Raw genomic sequence first — 24,193 nt, 5'->3', positions numbered from 1 at the left:
AGCAGGAGAAGCATGTGGTCCTTCCAGAGCCAGACGCTGACTTGCAGCCCTCCAGCTGTTTTCTCAGGCTACCTGGTGAACAGAGGCAGTGGGGTGTCCTTCCACCATCCCTGAAAGTCCAACATGGGGTCCTTCAAGCATGACACACACATCCACACAGGGATGCTGAAGTTACCCCTTTTACCTCCCCATCTCCCTCTTCTCCATCTCCCACATAAACCAGCTCGCCGTGCCTTGGCCAGACGCTAACCTCACTGCTGCTCAGACAGACCATGGATACACCCCTCCTGCAGTGACACTGTCTCCTGGCCCACAGGACCTCCACGTGGGACCTCCTCCCTGGTCCTATATCCCTCACTAAGCAACTCCTTGTCCCTGGAGCAGCTTCCAACACACTTTCTCCTGCTGGGAAAGAGGAAACAAGGGTCTTTTCTGTCCTCCTCAACACTACACAACCTCCACAGAGTTGTAGGTCCAAGTAGTAGGTTCAAGGCAAGAACACTTTGAAGATGGGGCTGAACTAAGAGGGGGAGGCACCAAGGCCACAACCTACAAATGGTAAAAATTTCCCAAAGACAGAGTTTTCACTTTCATATCTAACACAGCTCCTCATTCCAGATAGTCCACAGGGATTTAGCTGGATGAATGGAGTTAGTAGCTGCCCCCCAAATCCACCCCTCCTTGGAGAGCCAGACCCAAGACATGTAGCCCATGAAGGAGCTTGGTGTCGGCTACAGACATCAGTCTGGACGTGAGGACTTGTACACGGACCAGCCCGCAGCAAAGCCTGGGTTTAGGTCTCTCTCCAGAGTCTGTGCATATGGGATAAATATACTGAAAAACTCTGCAGGGCAGTGCTGCGGCCTCCACACTTAGCAGGTAATTCAGCTGCCCCACTTGTCCTATCGACACGGACCAGGGCAAAGCATCAGTCCCTGAGTAAAGCATCGCCAGCAAAGCAGAGTTTTAAATACAGGTTTCCAAAGCCTAGTGGCAGTGGACACCGAGCCCTTTTCAGGAAGAAAAGCTGTCCTCGACCTTCGCTGCTGATGGAGGAAGAGGAGAGAGGAGCATCCGTGGAGATCCTCCCAACCCCACAATCCCACTTTCCCAGAGAAAGCCACATGCCCTGCATGGCGCTTGCAGCTCCGGAGACATCTCCACCCCACCAGCACTGCTGTGCTTCTGGATATAGCCACTAGAGGATGGCAATGTCCTAGGCCACCCGCCGCACGCTGGAAACCACAGAGATCCACCTTTGGAAACCGGCTGCACGGGGGAGGCTGCCAAAACCACCCATCCCACGTCACTCAAGTCCAAATCACAAGCTGAAAATCCCCGGCTCTCAGCTCCGCTTGACATCCCAAGCAAAGGCAGCCCCTTCGGACACCGGTAACTGAGATTTCACAGGGGATCAGCCCACACATGCTCCCTGGTTCCCTCAGGACACGGGTTGTTGGTTGTTTTGATGAGTTACCTGGTGCATTTCCAGATGTTACTGTCCCCCCCTGCCAATTTTTGTGACTACAGGACAGTCAGAGCCCTGTCATCAGAGAAAACCTCCGTGGTTTTCTTGCATCCACCATCATAAGGTTTGACCAGAGCAATGACCCTCTGGGCTCTCCATGGGGCCATGATTGCAGGGAGCCTGACGAACCGAGGAGATGGAGGCAGCCCGCCACCTTGACCCCAGCATTCCTCCAGCATACTTTCCAGGGGACTCTCAAAGCAAACAAATGTCTGGGAATGATGAATGCCAAAGTAAAAGTCCGATTATGCCAAAAATGTCCTGTCTGAGCCGCAGCTTGAAGAAATATTCCTCCTCACGAGGAAGCATAAAAGCCAAGCTGAGCTGCAGAATGAGATGAGTCCTTTGAACTCGTTAGGGAATAAAACATCATCAGTTGTTTCAAAATAAGATCATGGTTGAGTGTGATCAAACTTGAGGCTGTGTGTGCCTTATTCATGGGTGTGCATCGCCCTGCTGCGGCCACAGAGTGGGTGATCCTGAACGATTCACTGCCCAGTATCACAAGTGTTTTGCTCCAAGTAGAGAAGAAAATGTTCAGTTCCTGGCAGGTTTGAGCAAAGCAACCAGGATACCCCTCCTAAGACACTGGGAAGAATTAGTTATCTCAATATGCGAATAGATCTTGGTATGCAAATAAGGGTGTTTTTGGGGGCTGGAGGGGCATGATGATACCTCACCCTTCCCAGGATGTATCCCAGCCCCAGGGAGGGGGACCCAGTGGCAAACATGCACCCGCAGTGTCCCTGAAACACTTTCCCATTGCTAATTAAGGGCTCTGACGACATCATTTTGATGCTAAGTGTGTGCATAACACCTGGGGGAGTCCAGGGTTCAGCACTGTGTCAAGGGCAGGGATGGAAATAGACCCCCCAGATTCCAGCTCCACGCTCCCTGCCTCCCTCCTTGCGGCCATGCTGGTGGCCTCCAGCCTGGCACGGGCACGGGAGGGATGGAGGGAGCTGCTGGCCCCGGCAAAGAGATCATCCCCCTCCATAAACAGGGACAGGTGGTAGCAGAAGCAGAACAGATCAGCACTGCCAGTCTCCCACCCCGTGGTGCCTTCAGAGGGGGACCTCAGCTTGATGTCCCCTGCCACCCTCATACGGATCATCTAACTGAGCATCCGGACCCCTTTTCTCTCCGGTGGGGATTTTCACGTGGTGGCTCAGCTTTCTCCACCCAAACAGAGTTATAAAAAGAGACAGCAAGACCTGAGGTTCATCCAGCAAATTCCTTTCAGCAAGAAGAGTAGGTTTTCACAACGGACTGGGTTGAAGTTTCAGAGCTGGAGCCAAGTTCAGCTGAGTCAAAGCTCCCTACCAGCTTGCCAGCTGGCCATGATGCACCCCAGTTTTATGGGAAAGGCATCCAGCCAAGAGGCATATGAAGCATTGCCCAGGTCAAAGTGCTCCTCACCCATGCACAAAACAGGGCATCGGCTACGTGAATGGAGGCAGGTGTCTCCTCCACAGGACCAACCTTCTCCATTCATCATAAATAATCCCAAAGATGCTCAGCTTAAAAATTCCCACTACCCCACAGGAAAGCCCTTGGCTGAAGGGCACTATGAGCCCTCCTGGGCTCTCCCTGGGCCTGGTGGGACAGCTGGTGACAAGCATCTTCTGGACCCCCCCAAGGACGGTGGTTCAGGATGGACTTTGGCCAACTGCTGAGTGAGGTTACCCAACACGACTGCCCAATGCTGGCCTCAAAAGTCTGAGGACACCTCCCAAATTTTCTGGGTCAAGCCAGCAAGACTGGCCTCTCCCAAGGCCTCGGGACAACTCTGCGTTGAGCTGCAGGTCTCCCAGCCCTGCTCTGCAGAAGTAATAATCCTCTTCAGTTCAAGCCAAAGCTCTGACCTTGAGTTCTCCAATTTTTGGGGAGCTGCAATATGTTTTCCAGGGCCTCCTGCTCTCTCCTCTCCATGTGATGGTGTTCCACACATTTCCTATGGGAACTGCTGATCTTTTCCCCCTCTATTCCCAAGGGCAATGTGAAAGACCATCACTCAGTGCCCTGAGAAGGGCAACATTACGAAGCTGGATGTCTTAGGGGGGAACAGGTCACCCCAGTGGGCTGTGCCTCAGTTTCCCCAGCTATCACAAGAGGATTAGTTCATTTCCAGGATGTTGTGAGGCTCAGAAATAAACCTCACTGGGGCGGGACCAAGCATGACACAGGCAACAGCTTATCTGGGCTGCTCCCAGCACTGCCCAGGAAGAAGAGATCTGGTGAAGCCTTGCTTCCCCAATTAGCCCAGTGACAGGCAGGGTCACACGGGGGTGGACGTGTGGCGTGCTGGGTTTCCCTATGCCCAGAAATTACTCCAATTGCTAAGCACCAGTTCTTCCAGTCTCCCCATTTATCCGGAGGGTAAATGCAGAGAGGGTTTATGGAGAGAGTCCCGGTGCCACACCTGCCCTACAAGACCTGCCACCCGCACGTCGGGGGCGGGGGGGGAGGAGAGGTGAAGCCCTTTCCTGGCATGACTTCCATTTTGCAAAGGTGCTTCTGGGCTGGGATTTCTTCTGCTGGAGAGGTGTTTGCAGGAGGATTTCATAGCAGAGAGGAGAAAAACACCTTAATCACTGCCCCCATCACCCTATGAAGCCCCAAGCCCACCCAAGAGCAAGGAAATCCCTCTCAAGGGTTTTCATCCACATTTTATATCTGGGGAAACTGAGGCATGGGGATGCAGCTTGGCCAGAGGGCTCCCAGCTGTTGTTTCTCTGCAAGTATTAGAGGATTTTGGGATGCAGCCAGGATCTTGCATCTTCTTGGCCCAGCTTGTGCAGAGAGAGGGATGTCGACCTCCTCATCTGCTCCCTCCTTGCACAACCGCCTTAATTACAGCTTCAGCAGAGAATCCCACCTCTCCCTCCTCACCCATCGCAGTTTCTACCTGGGTCATTGCACGCTGATTTACTGCCGCGCGAGCAGCTTTAATCCCCAGCGAGGAGCTAACCTTCTCCCGTTACAGGGCCAGGATGGCTCAGGGGAGATCAACTTGGGATCGTTTCCCACAGCACAAGGTAACAAGACGTCTGGGTTTCTCTCCCCAGGCTCATGTTGCAAACCCAGCTCTGCCACTTCCCACCAGCTCAATCACAAAAATTTCTGAGTCCCTGTGTGACACTGATGCCAACCTCCCAAAAAAATCTGCTCCCCTCTATGGCTGGCCAGGGCCAGGGAAGCTTTGCAGCAGCCTCATAGCTGTTGTCTGCAGGTGGCACAGGAAGTCCCTTCTCAACTTGTTTTGGTGCAAGGGGGTGATGATGGTGCTGGGAGCTGCAAACTCCCATTGGGGTTTAAAGGCAGACCGAGAAACCCAGCTCAGAGAGTCGGGGTGACCATCTCATTATGCTGGTGCCAGCGTAGCACTATGTTTGCAGGGTGCTTTGGTGTCTAGGTCCAATGAGGAGGTTCAGCAAGAGAAAAAACGGTTAGAAATGACCTGTGGGCAGGATTCAATCCCTCCTCGCACGCCGAGAAGGGGAGCAGACAGAGCTGGAAGGTGCTTAGGGCAGGGACTGCATCTTCCTATAAACAGAGGGAAAATTTCCCGTAACCACAAGGCAAACAGCTCTGAGAAAGGCCAAGACCCACAAACCACCAAAAAAACCTTTAGGAGGGATGAGCGTTGGTGGAAGGATTGGAGCGGAGCCATTTTGGGTGGCCTCTGCTGCTGCTGCATTCAGCATTTCCTTCTCCCCGCTCTCCCGACCAGGCTCGGCCGGCTCCGCAGGAAGGCTTTGCGATGCTATTGGGAGTCACGGCTCTGCCCATACTTGCAGGAGGTAAATCTGCATTCGGTACGAAGGGTGGGGACTTTCCTCACTCCCGACTTAAAGGCAACTTCAGAGGAGCAGCATCTGCCTCTCATCAGCACACAACAAGAGCAGGCGTTTGATGACCACTTCACCAGATTTTTTTCAAACGTGGAAGAGGCAAGTTAATTGGCCCCTCCGGCTTGGGGGCAGTGGTAGCCATGAGAATCACAGAATCACAGAATCATTCAGGTTGGAAAAGCCCCTTGGGATCATCAAGTCCAACCCTCAGCCCGACTCTACAAAGTTCTCCCCTACCCCACATCCCCCCACAGCTCATCCAAACGGCCCTTAAACACACCCAGGGATGGGGACTCCACCCCCTCCCTGGGCAGCCTATTCCACTCTCTGACCACTCTTGCTGGGAAACATTTTTTCCTAATGCCCAGTCTAAACATCCCCTGTTGCAGTTTAAAGCTGTTCCCTCTTGTTCTATCACTAATTCCCTGTGAGAAGAGACCAGCACCAACCTCTCTACAATGTCTTCAGGTAGTTGTAGCGAGTGATGAGGTCTCCCCTCAGCCTTCTAAGGGGAGACCCTTAGAAGAATGGGGCTGGAGATGTCATTTCTTGCAGAGGCTCCAGGAGATTTATCTTCCTCTTTTTTTTTTTTAAATTTAATTCAGGATAGAGATTACTTGCTCTGCACACGCGTTTGCTACCTAAAGCTTGCTCCGTGCAGGGCCCACTCTTCACATGAGGCAGGACGGTCACCGAAAGAGTGTGCTGGGTCCCAAATTCAGTGTCCTCAGCCCCAAAAGCATTAAGTGATTAGAAGAGCTCTGGTCATCCCATCTGCTGGATGTTGCAGTGGTGGCCCTCCACACCCAGAGACCCTGATGTTGTCCATCGCATGAGCTGCCCTCTGATTCCTCCCAAACTCACTCGTCTCTTCCACATGGCAGCATCCCCATCTCCTATTGACCTGCCACGGGACAGGGGACATCCCGCACCCCCACCCACCCGCGTCCTGACTTCTTCCTGACACCACAAGCCAGGTAACACCTCACCACTTCCATGCACAAGGGCATCTCCTCCGATTTTCACCTGATGGGAAATTATCTCCCATGTAAAAGTTGTCCCCAGCTTTATCCAGGAACCCCTCTTCCTGCAGATGCTCCTGCAAGGCTCTTCCCAGCCTAATTTTTAATCAAGCCTAGCTAATCCAGTGTGGTCCCAAACTGAGGCATCACCACAACGATCTCAGGAAGGGACACTATTTAATAAAGATGCTCTGGGCTCTCTGCTTCCCTCCTCCTGCTTTGACTGCAAGACCCCTATTTCTAAAAAAAAAAAAAAAAATCCAAAGTGCAAATTGCCCTCAAAACCCCCCCGGGTGGTGATGAATTTTGGTCCATCACTCCACCTTATGGCTAAATTGATGCGTTAGAGGGAAGCGGCTGCTCTTGGTAAGGTGGGAAACATCTTCTATGTCCAACACAGCTGCTTGGAGGGGTGTAAAATCCCTGAAACTTCCGAGTCTCAGGGGGATGCTGGCGAGACGGAGCAGGCAGCAGATCACAGGAGCTGCAAACTCCAGCTCCTGCATAGTCTCGCGACCAAGCGTGCCCCAAAAATGTGCCTGGGATGGATCCCACCTGCAGCCCCCAAACGCTTCTGGACAGGATACACCTATAGCAAAACCCTGACCGAAGCCCTGGCAGAGCTTCGGGGTGAGACAGTGTGTGTGTGTGTGACTGTCTGAGTCTGCGAAGGGCAGTTTGGACCCATTCCTAGTTTGGAGCATTCCTGTCTCTTTATGGCTGATGTTCTCCAGATGTTTTGCATTGCAGCCTCATGTGGAAATCCACCAGCCCTGGGGCTGAATCCTGCTCAGTGCTCCACATTACACCCGGCAGAGAGGAGGAGGGTGATTTTACATCGCTGTATGCATGGGATTTATTATATTTAAAGCATATTTAAAGCAACCCTGGAGCTGAACCACGGCTGCACAAAAGTGCCTACTCCAGTGCTCGCTCCTACTTTTGAACTCTTTTTCCCAAGGAAACACTGCGCGTGTGATCACCCCATCTCCACAGGTCCATCAAGAGCCGTTAAACAGAAAGATGTGGATACAACCTCTGGCTCAGGAAGTCCCGAAGCAGCAAATTGCCGGAAACTGAGAGAATATAATGTGGAAAGCATTACCCTGGCTTGGCTCTTGCCTTGCATTCCTCCCGAGCGGCTCCCCTTGGTCCCGGTCAGCGGACGGATGCTGGCAGAGATGGACTGTGGCTCTGAGCCAGGAGGAGCTCTCGTCCCACCTTGCGTGCATGTCCCTTGCCCGTTCTGTCCAGTTTTGGTGGATTTTGTTGAACGAACGGAGGTTGCAACCAAAGACCCGGCCGTTTTCACTCTCTGCCTGTGTCTTCTAAGGGTGAGATGATGCGCTTGGTGCACTTCTGAGGGATAAAGGGGGATTTGGTTCCCCTCCTTTAGCTCTCAACTCTGGTTCGGTCCCTGTAGGCAATGAGTGTGGCAGTTCTCAGCTTGGTCCCTGTTGGCAAACACCCCATCCCCAACAGGGCCATGGGACAAGGCCGTGGTGGCCCTGGCAGCATCGACGCAGCGGGCCATCGCATTTTCCATGCGTTAGTCACCACGCAGCCAATGCACACACCACCTCGGACAAACCGGTTCAACTGCCGTTTAGGGAACTTTCTCATTTACTATTTATAGATTTATTTTTTTTTCTTTCCAAAGACACCCCTCCTTTGTCCTTCTCCTTCCTCATCCCTCCACAGTCCATACATCCCCAAGGGTGAGGAGCAGTTCTGCCCTCTCCCCTCCACAAATCTGCCCATCACTGGGGCCACATCCACCTGAACCCACTTCTCCATTTGCCACCCATCCTCTGCCCTTCCCTGCCTGTCTATCCTTGCGCCGAAGCCAGATCCTGCACAGGTCAAGGGCACTCAGACTCGATGAGGGTCTTTTTCCCGGAGCAGGAAGGTGCAGGCAGAGCCCAATGGTGTTCATGGGGTGAGGGAGGGTCTGCCTGCCTGATGGGAATTCCTGAGCGCTTTCTCACGTCTCAGGAAACCACCTGCATCCACCAGCAAACGGTCACTGCTCCGGAAGAAGGCACTTGAAAAGTTTTCCTGACCTCAGTAGTAGGGAAACACCCACAGCAATCAGCTCTGCGTCCTGACCGTGCTAAGCCAAGCTCCAGGCTGTGCCGGACACCCCAAACAGCCAGGGGCTGGACACCCCTGGCAGGATCAGTCCCTGCTTGTAGTTTCGAGCCCTACAGACATTTGTCCCCCAGCTAAAGCTTTCAGCATTGCCCAGCGATGTTCAGGTTGTTTGTTTTTCCCTGGCACGCTCTGAGCATGGACTGGGGCAGAGCAGAAGGATGAGGATGGACCCATGCAGATGCAGGCTGTGCCGTGCCACCTCTGAGCACCTGCAAATGGGCCCCAACTCCATTTACTTCCCAGCATGGATGCGAGCGGTGATTACCCGAATTCCCCTTTCCTATTTGGATTGGCAGGATCCTGCGCTGCAGCTGAGCCCCACGGCACATCGACGGAGAGGAAGAGCCGCAGGGTTTGGGTTGCCACCCAGGAGCAATACCTGCTCCGCTCGTTAGGCTGGACGTGATGCTCAGAGCAAGATTGCCCTGGGTGGGTGCAAGGACTGAGGAGGTGGGTCACCCTTGGGCAAGCCCTGCAAAAGCAGTGTTGTTCCTTGACTCACAAAGTCATTCATGAGTCAAAGCTCCCGGCTAATCGTGCCCTGCTACAAGGAAGAGGAAGAGTCTGCCCGGCTACACCCTGCTCCACATCAGTCTGGCAAGGGGCAAAATCAAAGTCCTGCTGACGCTGTGAAAGGGGTGGAGAAGAGGTCTGAGAAAGCAATCCTGCCCCCCAAGCGTGGAGCAACGCCTGTGCTACCGGCTGAACGACACAACCGCAGCAGGGCTGGAGGGAGGGAGGTTCCCCACATCTTGCTTTGGAGGCAGAGATGGGATGGGCACACTCTGCCCATGCCTGACGTTCACCAAGTGTCCTTTGCTGGCCATGATCCCTCTTGAATTGGCCAGCACGGCCACCCCATAGACCTCGAGTGAAAGGAGGGAGGAGAGGAGACAAGGAATGGGGAGATCAAATGGTCATGGTGGATGAAGAAGGAAAAAAGGGGAAGAGGGGGGGAGATTGTTTCCAGCAAAGAAGCTGGAGGAGAACATTGGGACTGTGAAGGTGTCCAGGACCTGACAGCAATTGGTGCTGGGAGTAGAGAAGGGGATGATCTGCAGGAGCCCATCTCTTCCTCTGCCCACCAGGTCTCCCATCCACACCACCTGTATGATCAGCTTGGCTAGGCTGGTCAAGTTGGAGATCCCTTGACCAGCAAAGACAAGATATGGGGATAGTCGGTCCAGGTAAGCTGTTTTTATGTCCTCTCTACCACTGACACATGCTAAGATGACCAAAGCCCATTTCTGCTGACAGTTGAGCCCACACCACATCTTCTACCACTGGTAAGATGGGCTGAGGGCTGAGATTTCGGCAGCGTAGACCTCACCCAGTAACACAGCTCAGGGAAAAGCCTGGGGGAAGCAGCCAGAGGGTCATTTTCAGTGATGAGAAGGGAAGGTCAAACAAGAGTCCTCCTGTGAGACCCACTAACACCTTCTTCTGCCTCATTTCTTCAGGGCCTCAGCCAAGGATCAGCCCCTGATGAGCCCTGTGAAAACCCCGCTGCAGCCAGGAAGGGCTCTGGGGGGGCCACATGTCACTGGGCAGTGATAACACTATGGAGCTGCACCTCCCATCATCTCCTCCATCCTGGCAATCGGAGGGCATCTCTCCCCATAGCCACCTCATTGGTTTTCACCCAAATAGGGAAAATTACACCCAAGCCCTGCTGAGGTTGGTGTTCACCTCCCTGCTGGGCAAATTTTGGGTTTTCTGCTCAAATGAGGGCCTTTGGGTGGCAGAAAGTTGGGTATCAGCATTTGTTTTCAGAGGGCTTGAGAGCACCAAAAGTGCAGGTACCTCATCGAGTTCTCCCAGCTCACTTCTCTATTGGGACCACACTGGGTCCACCAGGCCCCTGGAGCAGCCCATGGCTTCCCTTGGGCTTCATGGGTGGATGTAGGTCTAACTCACCACAGGGAACCCAAAACTCTGCCACCACCCGCCAGCAAGGCTGAAATGCCACCGGAGCTGAGCTTGTCATGTCCCACGGTCATGATCATCCCACGGCAACCTCAGAGGAGCAAGAGATCCTGGCAGGCTGCAGGAGCTGGTGAGTCAGGGCTGCTGCCACCACTCCAGCCTCCACCCACTTCACAGGGACACACAGGTCCCGTCCCTGGGCTTGTCACCCCATTTCTCTTGGGATGACAACAGATCTGTTGTTGCATTCGTGGTCCAGCACCACCTGAACTCAGGATTGGGCTGGCAGGAGAGCTTTGCAGCTGGCTTTGTTCACATGCCACGAGCTTCCCAAACACGAGCTGCTCCTATAACAAGTCCTCAACCCCCTCTGCTTCCTCCCCCAAATCAGAATAAAGACTGTGGGGTATCTCTACAGATTCACAGAATCATTCCAGTTGGAAAAGCCCCTTGGGATCATCAAGTCCAACCCTCAGCCCGACTCTACAAAGTTCTCCCCTACCCCACATCCCCCCACAGCTCATCCAAACGGCCCTTAAACACACCCAGGGATGGGGACTCCACCCCCTCCCTGGGCAGCCTATTCCACTCTCTGACCACTCTTTCTGGGAAACATTTTTTCCTCATGTCCAGTCTGACCCTCCCCTGTTGCAGTTTAAAGCCGTTCCCTCTTGTTCTGTCACTAATCACCTGTGAGAAGAGACCAGCACCAACCTCTCTACAACGTCCTTTCAGGGAGCTGTAGAGTGATGAGGTCTCTACAGGCTGGATCAGCGCAGAGGAGCAACATGTGTGTTGTAAGAGGAGCAGGAGGTCCCTTGCCCAGGAGAAGGCAGCCTCTCCTCCATCTGCTTTACACATTTTGCCAGCAGGGGCTATGCTTGTGCAGTGCAGAAGCAGCTTTGGAATGGGATGGAAGGAGATGGTGGAGGTCCACCATCCTGTGAGCCCTCCTACGACTGAGGATGGAGGATTATCACAAAGCAAAAACATCCCAGAGAGGAATGAGAGGAGAAAGGAGACATCTTCCACCTTCCCAACAAGACAGACCCACCCTCCCTTATCACTCCATCTCTCTGCCAGAAGGTGCAGCCATGCTGGATCTCAGCTGCCTTTGCTCATTGAATAGGAAAAACTGGATCTTCTCATGCATAGAGCGGGGTGTTATTAGCAGCAGCGCACGGAGCAGGGAGAAAGTGAACGGTGTGATTTCCTCCGCAGTCGGGGTGGTGAATCAGAGCTCGGAGATGTGTCCCCGCTCCCCCAGATGAGCCAGTTTTTGGGTGCCCCCATCCCACAAGCCTCACACTGCCAGCCCACAGGCATAACACTGCTCATCTGATCCTTCCCCTCCCACCAAGGCGACTTTCTCAACCACGTCCCCACAGAGGCAGCAGTGCTTCCCAAAGGGGAAACTGAGGCAGGGAGGATGGTACATCACAGGGAGTTGTTTGCTATAACCGGCAGCAGAGCCTGGGTGTAGGGCAGTGTCCAGGAGCCCTGTGCTGGAACTGGGAGACCCAACGGTCACCCCACTGTCCTGGGCACCCTCCCTTGCAGGCAGCTGATGTCCAGAAGCAAAAGATGCTCGGGGGGCTGGAGCACCCCCCTGTGAGGACAGGCTGAGAGAATTGGGGGGGTTCAGCTGGAGAAGAGAAGGCTCCGGGGAGACCTTAGAGCGGCCTCCCAGGACTGAAAGGGGCTACAGGAAAGGGGGGAGAGACTCTTGATCAGGGATAGGACAAGGGGTAACGCTTTTAAACCAACAGAAGGGAGATTTAGATGAGATCTAAGGAAGAAATTCTTCCCTGTGAGGGTGGTGAGGCCCTGGCACAGGTTGCCCAGAGAAGCTGTGGCTGCCCCCTCCCTGGAAGGGTTCAAGGCCAGGTTGGACGGGGCTTTGGGCAACCTGGGCTAGTGGAAGGTGTCCCTGCCTGTGGCAGTGGAACTAGATGATCTTTAAGTTCTCTCCCACCCCAACCTATGCCATGGTTCTATGTTTCTCTGTGTGCCAAGGACAAAGACTGCACGCGCAGCCAGCAGCTCCTCTCCACCGGCTGCAGCTCCAGGCTTGGCCCCGGCGTGCCGAGGGCTGGCCAGCGTGGGAGGAACGGCAGAACCTGATCCCCAAGTGCATTTGCTTCCCAAATTCATCCTGTCAGCTGCTGGCTGCAGGTCCCCGCGGGGCCCCGGCTCTGCAGTCTCTTCGTCGACACCAGGACTCCCAGCTAAAGGCAGCTTGAGCGTGTTCAGGCAAATCCCTTCCATGCGAAGTGGGGATTCCCACAGCGGGAAGACGGCTTCGCTCAGTGAAAACATCCAGCTAACCGGCTCCTTGTCTCATCGCTCTGGCATCCCGAGGTCAGGACCAGCGTCGTCTTCAAAGATGCTGCACGTCCTCCCACGACACCTCGTCAGGGCATCACGCCGCTGCCCTCCTCCGCTGGCGGGGCAGATGAGGGGGCAGCAGGGATGAATTCACGCTCCGGCAGCGCCCAGGGATCCTCGTCTCGGCCCTCTGCAGAGCCTGGAGAGAGGCGAGGCAGGAAAGCGGCGTCGCTCCCCGCTGCCGGAGGAGTTTCCCACCATCGCGTCGCTGGCGAAGGCCATTTCACCGCCCGGCATGTGAGGCCGAGGGATGGAAACACTGCGGATGAACCGTAGTCACGCAGCTAATTACAGCCCTGCCTCCTCTCCTTGCCTTGCCACCGCCGGATCTGGCCTTGCCGGGCTTCGCCCGCCCAGCTGGGAGAGGAGGAGGAAGATAAGACTCTCCTTGCTCATTAATAACATCCTCCAGACGCGCCCGAGCGCCTCAACCCTCGCCAGGAGCTCTGATAAGGCCGAGATGAGTCACGGACGTCCCCGAGATCCTGAGCTCAACGTGACACGTGCAGACGCGCAGCGTGCCCGCCGCCATCACGCCGGACGTCACTCGGTCCCCGCGGCGCCGGGACGCGGAGGTCACACTGTGTAGGCGCGAGGTCGCTCTCCTCCCGCCCGCCCCGATCGTCTTTGCAGAGAAAACGCGTTGTCCTCGGGACAAGAGCGTGTCCCGGTGAGGTGACACCGGCCGGCTGACGTCCCAGCACTGGGCAGTGATGTCATTTCTCTCGCAAGTGATGTCGAGTCCCTGGGGATGGGGACAGGGACGGGTCCTTCTCCCCCCCTGTGCAGCCACCTGGTGCGGATGCTGGCGGAGCCAATCGGAGCGGGACGGGGCTCTGCCGGTGTCACCTCCTGTCCCCTCTGCGCCACCCCATCCCCATTGCCACCACCCCCCATGTCACCCTCCTTGTCACCACCATCAGCCTGTCCCCGCTGCCATGCCTTGTCCCCATTTTCACCAACACTCCCATCCCTGTCCCCACTGTCACCTCCTGTCCCCACACCATCTCCCTGTCCAGTGTCACCTCCTGTCCCCACTACTTCATCCCCTGACCCCAGTGCCACCCAGTCCCCAGTGTCACCTCCTGTCCTCAGTGTCACCTTTCCTCACTACATCATCCCATCCCCAGTGCCACCCTGTCCCCACAGTCACCTCATGTCCCCACTACATCATCCTCTGTTCCCAGTGTCACCTCCTGTCCCCAGTATATCATCCCCCTGTCTTCAGTGCCACCCTGTCCCCAGTGTCACCTCATGTCCCCACAGTCACCTCCTGTCCCCAATACATCACACCCTGTCCCCAATGTCACCTCACGTCCCCACTACATCATCTCCCTGTCCTCGGTGCCACCCTGTCCTGCCATCTCCTGTCCCCACACCATCTCTCCATCCCCACTGTTACCTCCTGTTCCCAGAGTCACCTTCTGTCCCCACACCATCTCCCTGTCCAGTGTCACCTCCTGTCCCCACTACATCATTCCCTGTCCCCACTGTCACCTCCTGTCCCCAAACCATCTCCCTGTCCCCAGTGTTCCCTCCTGTCCCCAGTGTCCCCACACCATCTCCCTGTCCCCACTGTCCCCTCCTGTCCCCACAGCATCTCCGTGTCCCTATTGTCACCCCCTCTCCCCACAGCCCCCGTCCCCACTGCAGCTCCCCCTGCCCCCCCCATCGCCGCCCTATCCCCATGTCACCCCTGTCCCCAGGCCACCCCCTGTCCCCTCTCCCACCCGCTAATGGCACCTCCCCCCGCCTCCCCCCCACCTCCGGGCTCCCCCCGCCGTGACATCACCCCGCCGTGACGTCACCCCGTCGCCCCGTCCCCGGAGCGCGGCTCGCGCATGCGCAGTGCTGGCGACGAAGCGGCGGCGGTGCCCGGCGCCGGGCGGGGGCGGGGCGGGGCGGGGCGGGGCCGCCTCCATCCGGGTCCCTCCCCGCCGCCGGGCAGTGCGGGCGGCGCGAGCCTCGGCGGGACAGCGGCGGGTGAGTGCGGGGCGGCCGCGGGGCGGCGGGGGCCCCCTGGGGGGCCGGAGGACCGGGCACCCCCCTCCCCCTGCACCGCTCGGTGGGGCAGGGTCCCCCCTCTGCCTTGTTCTGGGGGGCCGGGCCCCCTCCCTCTGACTCGTTCTGGGGGGCAGGGCCCTTCCTCCGGCCCCTCTGTGGGGCAGGGCCCTTCCCTGCGCGCTGCTGCTCTGTGGGACAGGAGCTCCCCTCCCTGTGCACCGCTCTGTGGGGCAGGACCCCTCCTCCAGCACCCCTGTGGGGCAGAGCCTCTCCCATGCACCTTCTCTCCTTGTGCACCGTTCTATGGGGCAGGGCCCCTCCTTGTGCACCGTTCTGTGGGGCAGGGCCCCTCCTTGTGCACCGTTCTGTGGGGCAGGGTCTCTCTTTCTGCACCGTTCTGTGGGGCAGGGTCCCTCTTTCTGCACCGTTCTGTGGGGCAGGGTCCCTCTTTCTGCACCGTTCTGTGGGGCAGGGTCCCTCTTTCTGCACCGTTCTGTGGGGCAGGGCCCCTCCTCTGGCACCCCTGTGGGGCATAGCCCCTCCTTGTGCACTGCTCTGTAGGGCAGGACCCCTCCTTCAGCACCCCCATGGGGCAGGGGCTCCCCCTCCTCAGCACCCGCCGTGGGGGACAGGCTGCCCCACTTCTCGGCTCCACAGTCCCCGGTGGGGCAGGGACCTCCACAGGGAAACGGGGCTTCCCCCGGCTGTGCCCTGCAGAGCAAGGCCTGTCCCTGCACCCCCCACGGCAGGCCCTCTTCGGGGTGACCGGGCTGTGACTTTGGGGTGACTGGCAGCTCTGTGGGGGTCCCTATAAGCTCTATAAGGTCCCTGCTTGGGACCCATAAGATCCCCACCTGTGGGGCAGAGGGGACAGCCCAGAGAAGGGGGAGGTGGAGGCTCTGCCATGGCCTGGGACTGCATCACCCAGGAGTAACAGAGGAGGGGTCTGGGGCAGCGCAAAGGGACAGGGGATGTGTCCCCACCCAGCACCCATCCCACCTGGACCCCCTTTACGAGGGAGAGCTCCTGGGGGTCCCACCCCACGCTTGGCTCAGGGTCCCCGGGTCACCCCCATTCCTGGTAGCTGCTGGCTTGCGATCAGGCACGTCCCCTCGCTTTCCTGGGGCCGAGACAGGACGCTGCGGGTTTCTTCAGCTTAAAAAAAAAAAAAAAAAAAACCACCCAGAAATGGGAAGAGCTGCTGTTTGGAGTTACACAGGGCTGCTGTTCCTGCCGTACAGGCACGTACGGAGCCCTCCCAGCATCCGCCGCTTCGCCCGCTTTGGCAGGGGACACGCACGGGTCCCGTGGGACTGAAAACCGACGGGTAAAAATGCACCTCCTGGGGTTTGGGGTTTTTTTTGTTTAGTTTAGCCTGTCTTTGTTTTAGTCTGGGCGTGAGGAGGAGAGCGTTCGCGTGGGTCCGCTCGCCCTGCGCACCTACGAGCGGTGCCGGATCCATCGGATGCGCCAGCATGTGTGTCTGGGGGTTATTTCCCCCCTCCCTGGCGCACCTTTGGCAGGAGGTTTGGATGACATCTTGCTCTGGCACGCTTCTCTCCTTTGATCTCGAGTTTCCTGCCATGTATAACGTGTTCGGCAACACGCGAACCCGGCTCCGCGGCTGCCGGGGAGGGCGATGCGGGTGCTTCCTCACCCCGGTTTTCCCCAGCCGGCTCCTGCCGACAGCTCCTGGCTTTCCTTTGTCTCAGCTGCCGCCAGGACGGGCTCTCACAACCCGAGGATGCTCTGAACGGAGCAAAGACGAGCACAAAAAGCCCCCCGGCCCTTTGTTTCCAACCGTTCGCGGGCTCAGCTGATTTAATGCTGTGTTTCATGTGTCCAGACAGATAAACCAATGACTCGCATCTCTTTATATTTATTTATTTATTTATTTTTCTGGCTTATTTTCGGTGATTTAGTTTGCTGGGAACATATCCCAGCTGCAGGCTATGCTGGAGGGATGTGGCAGCTTCCTAGACACGGGGCAAAATACCCAGAAGCATAACTGGAGCATCTCATGGTTGTCCTCTCGTGTCCTCCTCGCGTCTCCTCGGGTGAGCAGGGCTGGAAGCTCTCAGCACCACACACTAAAATCTGGGTTCACCAACCCTTCGCCTTGTTTGTAGGAGGAAAAGTTTGACCCCAGTTTGCACGACCTGCTGCCAACGGCGGCTTTGGGACCAGAGAGGATGGGGGAAGGTGAAGGAAACACAGGTCCAGGCTCAGACCTGACTGCCTTGACAGCTCAAATAAACCTTTATTTTATGCTTGACTTGCGAGAAAGCAAAATACAAGCTGTTGTTGTTATTATTATTATTATTATTACTATTTTGATTCCTATTGTTGTTTCAGTTCCCGTGGGCGTTCAGTTTGATAGCGAGACCATAGTCTCAATTCATATTAATGCTTCTTTTTTATGACAGGTGTAAGCAGAGCTACTTTGAGCGTGTCAAACAACCCCTGAGTAAATCAGGTTATTTGCTCTATTGCTTTATTCATACAGGTTAGATGCTCCAGCTGATGCATCTAGAGTGCTGTGCCATCTGGAGCAAAAATTAAATACAAATTTGGCCCCCAGCCTGGAAAAATAACAAGCCTTTGCCTCCAATAACTGACGGCGGAAGAATATAGCCCCTGACAGAAGAAATGCTTAGGGGCAACGTGGAAAGAACCCAAAATGTGCTAATTGAGGTATTTAAAAAAGAGAAAAAAAAAAAAAAGGAAAATAAATCCTTCCACCCTTGCAGTGTGTGCTGAAAGCAGCCAGGAGGGATGGTGCTGTGGAGCTGATGCTTGCAGATGAAGGTTGTGGTTCTGGGTGGGTGGTGGAGCTGCTGGAGGTGAGGGTGTTGATGACCTCCTGGGTCTCCCGGTCTTGCTGTTGATGGAAATCCCCTCCACAACCTCCCAGAACTCCTCCTGGCCACCAGCTCGGCTCAGGTTTGCTTATTTTGTTGCTGCTCATCTCGGTAAAAGGCTGTCAAGGCTGGCCTGCTGGCTAGAACCTTCCTTCTCATCTCCTGCTGGGTTTGGACTCTCTAGGTCTGCTCATTGGATCAGTGGTCGTGGTGTTTAGTCCGAGGCTGTCTCAGATCTGGGGGGACAAGCTGTGGAAGTGGGTAAGCCATGGTGGTGCCTCTTGCTTGTACAGCCCGAGCTGCGGTCCGCTTGCTTCTGAGCTCGTCTGAAGATACCTGTGATGGACCAGCTGTGAAGGACACCTTGGTCAACACGCTCTGGGTGTTAGTGGCATCTGTCCAAACTTCAAATAAGGAAGAGCCTGTGTGCCAGATGGGAAATGGAATGATGACTGTTGCTTGTTCCCGCTGTTCTTGGCTGGAGAGTGGTCCTGGCCATGTCCTGGGGGAGAGGTAGGTGATGGTTGAGGGTTGTGTGGCGAGGAAGCAGCAGAGCTTCTCGTGGGATATCTCCAAACTGTGAGACTGAACCGAGCCTGGAGGTTTTACCCAAGAAGGGCTTGATTTCCAGCTGATCTCCTGGACTAAATGATGTGTGGGATGATACAAGGACACCCGGCTTTGCTAGGAGGGCTTTCGTGCTTATGGACCACCTCTCCACACGTTCCCTCTTGGGTCATCCCTCCCAACAATCCGGCTGTCGCCTCCACGTTGGCCATGTGACAGAAGACACGTGGTGAGTGATTATCTCGTAGCCATAAAACACCACGTGGATGTTGAAAAGGTGGAGAGAAGCACAGCTGGGCATGTTCATCTCCTCCTGCTCCCACCACCTCCACCTGAAACGCTTCTGCCATGGGATGGCGGGACTTGGCACGACTCAGACAAGGTCCTCTCCCACCGGATCAAACTCCTGCTGTCTCACCCAGGTGCACAGTAAAACCATACAACCCCCTCCCGTGGACTGGGTTGGGGGGGTGCAGATGCTTCTGGTGGTCACCAACCACCTTGGAACCATTGGTGTCAAAGCCTGGAGGGTGGTTTTTGGGGTTTGAACCTTCCCCTGATCTTCGGGTGTTTTGGTCTCGGCTGTGGTTGGTGTTGCTGAGCTGGGTTTTTATTTTTGTTTCCTGTGATCATCCGTAGTAAAGCTAAGCATTGTTGACATAAGATAGCATCTGCCTTGTGTAGACTTCCCTCCCCTGTCTCTTCGTAGCGACGTTGCCCTGAAACCACTCAGACTTTGTGTCGGGAGTGGCCATCCTGCCCGCACCCCCACGCTGACTCACTGACATCTTTAAAATGACATCAGCGATGATGCGACGTGGGGCTTATCTGCAGCTCAGCCGTCACCTGGCCCCGGTGGCGCCTCTTGCTCAGTTGAGAAATGCAGGTGATCCCATCAAAAACGCACTCGAGGAGAGGATGCAAAACCCCAGCGGTTTCACGATGGCGGCGGGCAGAGGCAATTTGCTTCCCAAGTTGAGGAATGGGAAAGCTCCGGCGTTTTCTCCATCGGACACGGCGATTGGAGCCCGGGATGCTGCGGTACCTGAGCGCTCGCTGGGGATGGAGCTGCATCATTTTCGGATGTTTTTCCCTACTTGGAGTGATGACATGCACCATCCAACGTGTCGTTTTTCTACCTGTACGGCACATCTAATTTCCATCCAAAAAAAGCCCAGTTCCAACTATGTGTCAAGGGCTCCCTCTGTCCTGTTAATGAACTGATGGCAGTGCCAGAGGGATGTCGACGGGAGGAAAGAGCAGCCTCAACACCTCGAAAGGATGCCAGCAGTAGCATTGGCGGTGAGGACAGAGCGGCTGTGAAGCCTCTGATAGGGACGAGTGGTGGCAGGAGAGGAGAAGACACGCTTGGGGAGGATGGACAACCTCGCCACGCCAGGAGAAGCAAAAAGCCTCAACGCCGACGCGTGGATGGGCGGCGGGAGCCGGGTGCCAGAGCCCATGGACCAAATTAACTGCGAGCAGCTGCCTCGGCATAGCTGAAGGCTGCGAGGTCTCAGGTTGCTCCAACGCTGGAGCTAAAACTGGATCAGCCCTTCGGAAAAAGCGGGCAAGACACAGCAGAGCAGGAGGAGGAGCGAGGGCCAGGCCGCGGGAAGCCCAGGCAGGGAAGTCCTTTGACCAGTTGCTTTTTCTGCTCCAGCTCTGGGACTGCAAATGTGAGAAAGCAAGCAGGAATAACTTCTGGTTTATTTTTTTTTATCCCTGTGGAGGATTAATCTTTGCTGCTAATAGAGCTTTTAACTCGCAAAGCGCCTTACAAGGAAACCGCACCGGGAGTGCGTTTGCAAGAGAGAAACTGAAAGTGCTGAGCGGGGAGAGCAGCCACCCTCCTGATCGCAGCCATCGGCTGGCTCAGGGCCGTTATCGCTCTCCCTGCCTGCAAATAACTGGGGGTTTCCCAGCTGCTTGCCTTGGAGAATAGTATTTAGGGGAAAGTAGAAGAGCTCCGTGCAGATTCCCATCCCGGGAATCCACAAGGCAGGAGGTTTCGGCTCTTCAGTTGGTCCGTTTGAAGCCAGGAGGAGCAGTCTGGCAGGTAAGATGATGGGTGAAGCCAAATTACCCGTCGCAATTGGGTGGGAGGGAGCACAGTCTCCCATCTGACAGCTTCCAGCTAAAATAAATTCATCCCAGTGTCGTGCCTCCCCCCTGACCAGGCTCTTTGTGCTTGCAACCTGCATGAAATTAAATTGCCGCCGTACCGTAAGGATCGAATTAAACTTCTCTCCACGCAGAGCTTTCTCGCAACCAGGCAAATATTTCCGTGGCGCTTTAAAGACTCTCGTTTTTCTATTGTTCTGTATAAAAACCCATCGCCAGGCTGGGCTTCCCCCGGGGCGATTTCCTGGCTCGTTAGTTATTAACGCAGCTGCGGGGTTGGGTGTTTTTTTTTTTTTTTCTTTTGCTTTTTAGCTGAGAAGTGCCAGATTAAGACCCAGCATCTCACTGTCTTGGCATCTGAAATAAAAGATGAGGCTTCTGGAGCCCCTGTGACAGTGGTGGCCATCCAAAGTGGGACGGGATTGTGCAGCGTTGGGTGGTTTTGTGGCTGAATAAATAGTGATCATCTCGCCTGAGAGCTGGCTGGAGCCCATCCGCTGGCGCTTGCGTGGGTCGGCTGTCTGTCAGCTGAGCCCTCCACCCCAGTCTCGCTTTGCATTTGCACCAAAAAACCCTCGCGTTGCGCTGAGCATTGTTTGGGGGCGGTGCTTTGGGAGTAAAAGCAGGAAAAATGGATCATTTCCTCAGCTGCTGCTTTGCCTGGGGGATGCTGAGTTGTTGCGTGCTCCCACCGCCCTCAGGGCTTCCCCCTCACGTCTTCCCCCCACACATCTCCTGCAGCGTCTTCCCCCTGTCACTTCTTCCCCCCTCACTTCTCCTGCAGCGTCCTCCCCCCTCGCATCTGCTGTCGATGGAGCAGGAGGATGAGGTCAGGCTGGTGATGGCGATGGGCTGGTTCTTGGGCACTAAAGCTGGGAGCGGGAGTGTTGCAGGGAGTGAGTTGGGCTGTGTGCGGATGGCGAGTGTTTTCCCAAAACCAGGAGAATATTTTTCGTATTTTTAAAAGGGGCTGGAGAAGAGGGATCCTGTTGCCATCCCATCAAACAGCTCCAAAAGGAGTGCTTTTAAGACAAGCCCTGACGAGATTGAGCCCTGGTTTAAACTGAGGTTGAAACTTAAATCTCTTAAGGTTTCTTTTTTGGATGGAATTTAAAAGAGGAAAGAAGTAAGTACTAACAGAAGTTTGCTTTCTTTTTTGGAGGAAAAGTGGCTTTTCCTCACCAAGGGATCACCTGAACCCTTTTTGCCTGAAGCCTCCTTTAGGTTTTGATTTATTTCAGCTATTAAAATTTCTCTTAACAGCCAAAACATCAAACTTAGGAGTGAACTGCGGTTGGTATCAGAAACCAGGTTGCACATTGCCTGCTTCATCTTCTAAATCAAATAATCTTTTCTTTAATATTATGAATTATTCATTGCAAGCGTAGCAGCTGGTGCCAGACTGTTTACACGAGGCCGCCGTGTTACATTTTTCCACCTCAATAACACAGGTCCTTGCCTCAGAGCAGTGTGGATGAAGGTTGCTGTGAAGCTGGGCAAAACTCAGGTTACCCAATTTGCTGCTTAAAAGTTTGGAAGTTTGCCCTCTCTTTTTTCTGACTATTAAAATAATGTTTCCATAGCCAGTGCAGATAAGTTGGGGGGTTTTGGTGTTTTTTTGTTTTTTTTTTTTTTTTTTTTTAGTTGGGGCATCATTCTTGTAAGAGTGGGACCCCACAATGGGTTGTGATGCCTCAGAGGGATGCTCGCACGGGATGGGATCCTGCCTTTCACCAGCAGCAGCTGGACGAGCTGACTGGGCTCTCCTTGGATACCAGCATCACTCCAGCCAACCCTCCACAGCACTGGGGTGGAAATTCCCCTTTTTCACCCCAAAACCAGCCCGGGTGAGGATTTCTCAGCAAGGACTCGCTGTGTGGCAGCCGTCTCTGCGGGCTGCTCTTCGCTTTTGTTTACATCTGGTAGAAAACTTCTTAAATTTACTGGCGAGGGAGTAATTCTAATCCTTTTCAATGAGATCAACGGATTAGTGTCTCAGATGCTTATAAAATTGTGAGGATTAGCTGAGGCTTTTTTTTTTCCCCCCCTTTTCTCTCTGTGCCGCGTAACGTCATCGCCGCGTTTTAAAAGGGGATCTCCGTGCTGTTACTAAGAGCTGAACCGATTTATAGGAGTCTTTGCCAATCAAAGCATTTAAAAACAATATGTTCATCCTCTCCCTCACTCGATCTGGCTTTTTGTGCAATATTAGGGTTTGTTTTTTTTTCTTTTTTCCAGCATCCCTGGCACCAAACCACGGTAGCCGTTCAGCAGATACGTTGGGTTTGCGTGGCTTGGCTGCGTTGCGGCGCCCGTGCGGGTAAGTAGGGAGCTGACCCAAAAGCTTTCCTTGATAAAGACTTGCAAAATCACATATCGAGATGAGCAGATCCTGAAAATGATGTTATTTCATGAGGTTGCCCCTTATTGCAAAGGATTGGGGCTTTTGTGGTCCATCCCCAGAGGGGAAGGGTGCTTTTGGGTCGATGGGATGCTCTTGCCCCGGCTGTCAGGAGCGATGGGAGTGGGATGAAACTCCACGCACCCCACATCCCTGCATCCTCTTAATTATAACCTGCGCCTTCATTAGGACACGATCCCTAACCGGCTCGCAAGGAAAACCACGCATGGAGCTAACACGGAGGAGGATTTAGTTGAAACCTGGTTGTTCTGCCTCCTCTTGCCATATTGCCCCGTGCCTTTCCCTGCAGGGTATTTTTTAAATGCCTTTTCCTCCGGGTCGATGGCTGAGCGGTCGCTTGACCTGCAGGAGCAAGGCAATCTCAAACTGCCGAGTGGTAGGAGCTCCAAGCCAGGAATTTCTGGCCCCGACCCAATATACTTTCCGAGGCAAGCTTTTAAATATATACAAAGACAAGCTCATAATTTCCACTATACTAATGAGGCCACGGTGTTTTCATTGAAATGTGCCAATAGCCGCCGCGGTGGTATTTTAGCAGCCTTGTACTGTGAATCCAAATGTGATTTAACATGGCAGCCCCCGCAGAGCGGAGGAAAACCGGCTTCTTCCGCTGAATTTCAATGATGCTTCTCGGCGGCGCTACCCGAAAATCCCCACGGCGGTGGGACCTTTCCTTGCGTTTCATCTCGATGCGGGTTTTTCCTCTCAAATGCCACCGTTTTGGTGAAGATGGGGAAGGGTAGGAATGGGTTGAAAGAGGGATAATGATATTTGAGGAGGGGAGATTCTTGGTTTTAAAAGATCTGTGGCTGGCTGGTGCGAGGCAGCGATTTAATAAACAGACTCTCTGGAAGTATCTTTAACTCATAGTAAAAACCGAACGCGAGGGCTCCCAGGCATCATGTGCTCTCTTGACCTTTAAAAAGACACTCGAGGCAGCCTGCCTGCTCGTTGCTAAGCCGACTCGTTAGTGCCACTCACGTATTTTGCCTTCTAGTAGGCAATTCAGCACCCGGGAATTTGTAAAGATCCAACAGCAAACTATTACATGCCTGAAAGTCGCGTTGGTGTTTTTTAGCTTCACTGCCCGAGGAGGCCCTGGTAGCCTTGGAGCAGTTGGGAAATATTTAGCAGGTTTTGTTTGGTCGGCTGCAAGCAAAATACAAACTTTAAGTAACCCTCTCAAAAGTTGTTCCATTTTTTTATAATGAGTTTTGCATCAGCAACACACCTGTAACTTGGGGTTTTACTTATTTTGGGCTCAATTTATGAGAAACCCATGTAAGAAGCAATGTCTGTTGGCAAAATGGGCGTGTGGGTAGGTAATGCTGAAAATTCGTGTG

General features: G+C 54.6%; 1 protein-coding gene across 4 annotated transcripts in view; it reads left to right on the top strand.

The window, feature by feature from the left end:
- The first annotated feature begins 14,812 nt into the window (after positions 1-14,812).
- RNF24 (ring finger protein 24) overlaps positions 14,813-24,193 on the top strand; it is a 33,109-nt gene continuing 23,728 nt past the window's right edge. Inside the window, exons 1-2 of one of the 4 annotated variants that reach the window (XM_074865466.1) lie at positions 14,813-14,855; positions 22,667-22,748. The gene's annotated coding sequence lies outside the window, so the exon portion shown is untranslated. Of the gene's footprint in view, positions 14,856-20,080; positions 20,364-22,666; positions 22,749-24,193 lie in introns of those variants that run through there. The other 3 variants (XM_074865467.1, XM_074865469.1, XM_074865470.1) reach the window with 3 other exon arrangements.

The sequence above is a fragment of the Strix uralensis genome, chromosome 4, assembly GCF_047716275.1.
Source record: "Strix uralensis isolate ZFMK-TIS-50842 chromosome 4, bStrUra1, whole genome shotgun sequence".
Classification (NCBI taxonomy): Eukaryota; Metazoa; Chordata; class Aves; order Strigiformes; family Strigidae; genus Strix; species Strix uralensis.
The sequence above is the reverse complement of the archived record's forward strand: the minus strand, read 5'-3'. Positions and strand labels throughout refer to the sequence as shown.